The sequence below is a fragment of the Ailuropoda melanoleuca genome, chromosome X, assembly GCF_002007445.2.
Source record: "Ailuropoda melanoleuca isolate Jingjing chromosome X, ASM200744v2, whole genome shotgun sequence".
Classification (NCBI taxonomy): Eukaryota; Metazoa; Chordata; class Mammalia; order Carnivora; family Ursidae; genus Ailuropoda; species Ailuropoda melanoleuca.
In genome coordinates this window covers 110,579,667-110,587,797 of record NC_048238.1, presented here as the reverse complement: position 1 = coordinate 110,587,797, position 8,131 = coordinate 110,579,667, and positions in this window count along the sequence as shown.

Below are 8,131 nucleotides of genomic sequence, written 5' to 3'. Positions count from 1 at the left end.
TTATACGCAACTAATGAAGCATCAAACTTTACATCGGAATCTGGGGATGTACTGTATGGTGATTAACATAATATAATAAAATAAAATTAAAAAAAAAAAGCTGTGGTCCATGTATACAATGGAATATTACTCAGCCATCAGAAAGAATGATTACACAACATTTGCAGCAACATGGATGGGACTGGAGGACATTATGCTAATGTGAAATAAGTCAAGCAGAAAAAGACAATTATCATATGGTTTCACTCATTTATGGAACATAAAAAATAGTAAGATCGGTAGGAGAAGGAAGGGAAGAATGAAGGGGGGGGAACAGAAGGGGGAATGAACCATGAGAGACTGTGGACTCTGGGAAACAAACTGAGGGCTTCAGAGGGGAGGGGGATGGGGGATTGGGATAGGCTGGTGATGGGTATTAAGTAGGGCACATATTGCATGGTGCACTGGGTGTTATACGCAAACGAATCATGGAACATTGCATCAAAAACTGGGGATGTACTGTATGGTGACCAATATAACAAAATAAAAATTATAAAAAATAAATAAATAAAAAGAAAAAATAAAAGGAAGAAAGATCCTTCTAGACAAAAAAAAAAAAAAGAAAGTTATTTTTGTTGTGTAACCGATTACCCAAAACATACTGGCTTACAACAGCCATTTTATTCTGCTCACAATTTTGTGAGTTAGGAATTGGGGGAAAGTTTGGCTGGGCAGTTCTTTCTTGGGGTTTCTAATGTGGTTGAAATCCTAACGCCCAATACCTCAGAATGTGCCCTTATTTGCAAATAAGGTCATTCATTGCACATGTAATTACTAAAAAGTTATTCAGTCATCATTTTGCATTATTTTTATTTAATAAACTTTATTTTTCAGAGCAATTTTTGGTTCACAGCAATATTGAGGGGGAAATACAGAGATCTCCCATATACTTCTTACTCCCCCAACACACACAACCCCCTATGCTATTGACATCTCACACTATAGTGGTACATTTGTTAAAATTACTCAAACTAGTTTACATTAAGTTTTACTCTTGGTTTTGTACATCCTCTGGGTTTTGACAAATGTATAATGATATGTATCTACCATTATAATATCATACAAAGTGGTTTCACTGCCCTAAAAATCCTCTGTGTTCCACTCATTAATCCCTCCCTCCCTACTAAACTCTGTCAAGGATTGATCTTTTTACTGTCTCCACAGTTTTGCTTTTTCCAGAATGTCATGTAGTTGGAACTGTATAGTATATACCTTTTTCATATTGATTCCTTTTATTTAGTAATATGCATTTAAGATTCCTCCATGTCTTTTCATCACTTGATAACTCCTTTCTTTTTAATGCTGAATAACATTAATTTGTCTGGATGGATAGTTTATCCATTCAGCTATTGAAAAATATCTTGGTTGTTTCCAAATTTTGGCACTTATGAATAAAGCTGCTATAAACATCCTTGTGCAGGTTTTTGTGTGGACATAAATTTTCAGCTCTTTTGGGTAAATACCAAGGAGTACAACTGCTAGATCATATGGTAAGAATATGCTTAGTTTTGTAAGATACCTGCAAGCTATCTTCCAAAGTGGCTTTACCATTTTACATTCCCACCAGCAATGAATGAGAATTCCTATTACTCCACATACTCACCAGCATTTTGTGTTGTTAGTGCTCCAGATTTGGGCCATTCTAAGGTGGGTGGTGGTATCCCATTGCTTTAATTTGCATTTCCCTGATGACATATGATGTGAAGCATAGTTTCATGTGCTTATTTGACATCTATATGTCTTATTTGGTAAAGTGTATTTTCAGGTCTTTTGCCCATTTTTAAGTAGGGTTGTTTGTTTTCTTATTTTTGAGTTTCTTCATATATTTTGGATAACAAGTGTTCTTCATATATTTTGGATAACAATCCTTTATCACATGTGTGTTCTGCAAATATTTTCTCCCCGTCTGTGGCTTGTCTTCTCATTCTCTTGACATTGTCTTTCACAGGATTCTTTAATTTAAATGAAGTTCAGCTTATCAATTATTTCTTTCATGGACTGTATCTTCTGTGTTCTATCTAAAAAGTCATTGCCATACCCAAGGGCATTTAGGTTTTATCCTGTGTTATCTTCTAGGAGTTTTATTGTTTTGTGTTTTACATTTAGGTCTATAGTCCATTTTGAGTTTATTTTTTACAGATTTATTTATTTGAGAGAGAAAGAGAGATAGAGAACGACCAGGATGGGCAGAGGTACAGGGAGAGAGAATCTCAAGCAGACTCTGTGCTGAGTGTAGAGCCCAGTGTGGCACTGGATCTCAAGATCCTGAAATCACAACCTGAACCAAAACCGAGGGTCAGATGCTTAACTGACCGCACCACCCAGGCACCCCTTTTTTGAATTTATTTTTGTGAAGGGTGTAAAGTCTATGTCTAATTTTTTTTTGCATGTAGATATCCAGTTGTTCCAGTACCATTTGTCTAAAAGACTATCTTTGCTCGTGGAAGATCAGTTGACTATAGGTTGGTCTATTTATGGGCTCTCTATTCTGTTCTATTAATCTATTTGTCTATTGTTTTGCCAATACACCATCTCGATTACTGTAGCTTTACAATAAGTCTTGAAGTTGGGTAGTGTCAGCCCTCCAACTTTGTTCTCCTTCAATATTGAGTTGGCTATTCTGGGTCTTTTGCCTCTCCATATAAACTTTAGAATCAGTTTGTTAATATCCACACAATAACTTGGTGGGATTTTCACTGAAACTGATTCAATTTACAGATCAATTTGGGAAGAATTGACATCTTGATAATATTGAGTCTTCCTAACTTTTTTTGTGTTATTTGTGCTTTGCATCATTTGCTCGATTAATGGGGAGAAACACATAACTTATAATATTATAGTGCTGAGAACTGGAATGGTGCTTTGAATGGAGACCCTACTGAACAAATTATGATGTTATAAAGAGAATTAAGTGGAAAATAAAAATGAGCAATGGAACTGCTTGTTTCTAGGTAGAAGAAATATGGGTGATATTTTCATGGAAAAAGAAGACATGGGTTTTTTCAGACATTTGAGCACTCATGAAAAACACAAAGGAGAGATTTTGTGTAATACTTATGTGCCATTATGTCTCATACAATTTTTAGGATTATCTTCGTTATACGGTAAGCTTGGACTTTGGGGCCCCTTGGTGGTTTTCTGGTGGGAAGGTCGGTTTTATCCCTTATTTCAGGTTGGCCTGTGTTATCACATTTACTTGACTTGGCTTGTTGAGGTCACCATGATAGCCACTCTACAGTATATGATGACTGGAGGGTCGCCATGACTAAGGTTGAACTTGACACTTCTGAAGAACACACAGGAGGCACAGGGATATTGTAAACCAGAGAATATTGTCTAGCCTGCCTTTGAGATGATGAAGAAGGATCACCTTGTGGAGGCAACATGTTGATGTTGCTCACTTGAAATCAGTAGTGTGGAGGCCTAGATTTGGACAAGCTGGAATGTGCTTTTTTTGGCCAGCAGTTCTTGTAGCTAACCACTGTCCAGGAAACCTTGATCAGCTCATGGAGACATGAGGTTTTGTCCATGCCTACCTAGTGCTGCATGAGTCCCAGAATTGGGCAGTGATCTTACGTGAGACTGGTGACACATCAGTAACTGGTTCCAGACTTTTCATTTCTAGTTCTCAGGTCTAATAACCCTGAAAACTCCAGAAATGACAGGTTTCCTGTCAGTCCTTGGGGAAGGGTTTCAGTTTTTCATTTTTGAGGGGTCAGTTTTCCAAAGGATGCCAAATTCACAGACCAGAATAGTTCTCTATCCTAATGCTCCACTCAGGGGCTTAGCATTTTTATTCTAGACTTTTTAGTCTTTCACTTCTAACATTACCTGTGGTTCTTAGCAACCAAGAGGGATGGAGGTAGAAACACATTCAGTGAGTTTAGTCATCCCAGCATATGTGCATGCTCTTAATTGCCACAACAAAATTTTCAATATGCAAAAATTTCCTTCTAGTCCCATAAAGAAAGAATTCACAACACCTAAACTCCATACTTCAGTGACAGATTAAACTTAAATCATTATCTCAAAAAATGATAAGAGCTTTCCTAGCCAGTATTTCGTAAATGGATTCTTAAGTGTCCTTTCTACAATAAGGAGTGTATATCAATTACATCTAAAACCTCAGCCTCAAGGACATGGAAAGGAAAGGAGAGACTAGGGGATGACTGGAAGCATAGGGGGCATTTTCCTGAGTGACTGAGTAGTGGTTCAGGGATTCCCCAGGCTGTGGATGGCTTTTGCCAAAAACAGTATTTCCTGAGCTGGGTCTGCAGATACCAGGTGTAGTTGGCCTCCAAAAGACTTTACTTTAAACATGTGTTTGTTCATTTTGCAAATTAAGTGTTGAACATGTATGGCCATACGTACCTGGACCTCTGAAGCTAATAGTCAGGCAACCCAGACAACTTCTAGGCCCCAGAGTAGTTGAGCTAAAATATTAAATGTCCTGGCATCATTAGTTGTCAATCCTCTGCAGTACCAGTTTCAGTTCCTTACCCCTGCATAGGATCTAATGTCAAATCAGGGAATCTCCTCTAGGTTGACAGTAAGGCCAATGCTCACACCTAGAAGCTTTTTAGGAGCAGTGTCTTTGTTACCACTAACAATAGATTAGAAATACATCTAGTTAACCTGGATAATACTAAAGGCTAACTTGAAAAAGAAGTAATGGGAATCCTTGAAATGTCTTAATTGTGTTGCCCAAAATAACAAAGAAAATACCAATAGAAGGGCTGATGACACTGTTGGTGACTAAATTAGAGAGCTGAAAGTTAACAGTAACTCTCAGGCAGACAAAGAAATGGAAACCATGATGAAAAGAACACTGACGGGATTTCCCAAAAGCAAAGTAGAGGAAAAAGGAAGACAACTTCTTCCCTTCCAATGTGGAGAGCTCCCAGTCCTGGGGGTCCCCATCCTTCCTCCACACCTCTCCAGCCATACTGCTCTATTAGATGTTATCTTCTTCTCTGTGTGTTCTTCAGTGGGAAAAGGCTGTTTCAGAACATTATAACCTGGCTGAATCCACCACAGCCCAGAGCAACTCTTTAGAGGTGCCTCTGCAAATCCACTTTAACTCTGGTTGGGATAATCCCAATGGGTTGTGATCTACCCATGTTTGGATGTCATATGATCTGCATACACATACTCCTTGCATGAACTGGGAAAGAGTTTCTTCTGTTCCCCAGCATCCTGTGGGGAGAGCACTTCCCCAGACTTTCTGGCTTCTGTGTAGGGGCGAGGGGAACAGGGAAAGAATGTAAAAGGCACTTCTCAGACACTTCCTCCCTTTCCAAGTCCAGAGGTCATGCTGTCTGGACTGTCACCCCCTGGTGGTGGGAGGTATTAGTACCAGCACAGCCCTGGAGTCTAGCCTAGGACCACTGAGACCCTGACAGTTCAAACATCTCTTCCACTTCTACCTGCTTTTAAAGGTGTATGAAACACTAAAGGGAGTCTGATATACTAGGCAGGTAATTTATATTAATTTCTTAAGAGTCTGATTAGATTTTTAGCCAATGCTTAAAGGTTTGAAGAAAGTACTTTGTTAAATCCATAAATAGCAAGGGAATGTTCAATCAGAGGTATCTTGGCCATTTACCTTTTAAAAATTATTATTATAAAACTGAGAACTTCTTTAAACTGGGGAAGGAAATAGACATCCAACTTCAAGAAGCACAGAGTTCCAAACAAGATGAGCCTAAGGAGGTCCACATCGCCACACATAATAATTAAAACATCAAAGGTTAAAGATAAAGAGAGAATCTAAAATCACTAAGAGAGAAACAAAAAGTTACCTATAAGGGAAAACCTATACGGCTATCAGCAGAAACTTTGCAGGCCAAAAGGGAGTGGCCTGATAAATCCAAAGTGCTGAAAAGAAAGTCTACAACCAAGAATACTCTATCCAGCAAGGTTATCATTCAGATTTGAAGAAGAGATAAAAAGTTTCCCAGACAAATGAAAAATAAAGGAGTTTATCACCACCAAACCAGCCTTACGAGAAATGTTAAAGGGACTTCTTTAAGTGGAGGAAAATGGTCATAATTAGGAATAAGAAAATAATGAATAAAAAAGTGTAAAATGTGACAATATATACATAAAACATGGAGGAGGGGGTAAAAGGTGGAAAAAGAGAAGGAAAAAAAAAGAAAGGTTTTTCTTTTTTAAAAATGTATTTTAACTTAAATGACCATCAAATTAATATAGACTGCTACTTTCATAGGATATTATCTATGAACCTCATGGTAACCACAAACCCAAAATCTATGATAGATACACAAAAAAATAAAGAGAAAGAAAGCAAAACATAACACTATAGAAACTCATTAATAACAAAAAAAGAGCAAAAGAAGATGAAAGGAACACAAAAGAACTATACAAACGACCAGAAAACAAATAACAAAGCATAGCATAAGTACATACCTATCAGTAATTACCTTAAATGTAAATGGGCTAAATGTGCCAATCAAAAGACACAGGACGATTGAATGGATAAATCTATATGTTGCTTATAAGAGGCTCACCTGAGACCTACAGACATATACAGACTGAAAGTGAAAGGATGGAAAAACATTCACCATACAAATGAAAGTGAACAAAAAAAGCCAGGGTAGCAATACTTATCTCAAACAAAATCAACTTTAAAATAAAGACCGTAACAAGAGACAAAGAAGGGCACTACCTAATGAAAAAGGGATCCATCCAACTGAGGGCTTCAAAGGGGAGGGGGGTGGGGGATTGGGATAGGTCAGTGATGGGTATTAAGGAGGGCACATATTGCATGGTGCACTGGGTGTTATACACAAATAATGAATCATGGAACATTGCATCAAAAACTGGGGATGTACTGTATGGTGACTAATATAACAAAACAAAAATTATAAAAAAAAAAGAGGATGGAGCAATTGTAAACATCGATACATCCAACACTGGAGCACCTAAGTACATAAAGCAAATGTTAACAGACATAAGGGAGAAACTGATGGTAATACAATAATAGTAGGGGACTTTAACACTCCATTTACACCAATGCATAGGTCATCAAAGTAGAAATTCAATAAGGAAACAATGTATTTGAATGACACATTGAATCAGATGGACTTAACACATATATACAGAACATTTCATCCCAAAACAACAGAATACATATTCTTTCAAGAGCACAGGGAGCATGCTTCAGAACAGATCACATATTAGGCCACAAAATAAGCCTCAACAAATTTTGGAAGATTGAAATCATACCATGCATCTTTTCTGATCACGACAGTATGAGACTAGAAATAAATCACAAGAAAAAGCTAGAAAGAATGCAAACACATGGAGACTAAACAACATGATACTCGTTGGGTTGTTACCAACGAGTTAACAAAGCAATCAAAAAGAAATTTAAAAAATACATGGACACAAATGAAAATTAAAACACCAATGGTTCAAAATCTCTTGGACACAGTGAAAAAGGTTCTAAAAGGGAAGTACATAGCAATACAGGCCTAGAAAGAAGGAAAAGCTCAAAGAAACAATTTAGCCATACACTTAAAAGGAACTAGAAAAAGCAGAACAAACAATCCCAAGATGAGTAGAAGAAAGGAAATAATGAAGATCACAGCAAAAAGAAATGACATAGAGACTAAAAAAAAATAGAAAAAAATCGAGATTCTTTGAAAAGCTAAACAAAATTGACAAACTATAAGCCAGACTCATCAAGAAAAAAGAGAAAGGGTCCAAATAAATAAAGTCAGAAAAAAACAGAGGAGCAAAAACAACTGACACCACAGAAAAACAAAGAATTATAAGAGAATGCTATGAAAAACTATATACCAACAAATTGGACAACCTTGAAGAAATGGATAAATTCCTAGAAACATACAATCTCCCAAAATTAAACCAGGAAGAAGTAGAAAATCTGAACAGACAGATTACAAGTAATATAATTGAACCAGTAATCAAAAAACCACCAAAAAATAAAAGTCCAGAATGAGATAGATTCACAGGTGAATTCTATCAAACCTTTAAAGAAGAGTTAATATCTATTCTCCTCAAACTATCCTAAAAAATAGAAGCAGAAGGAATGCTTGCAAATACATTC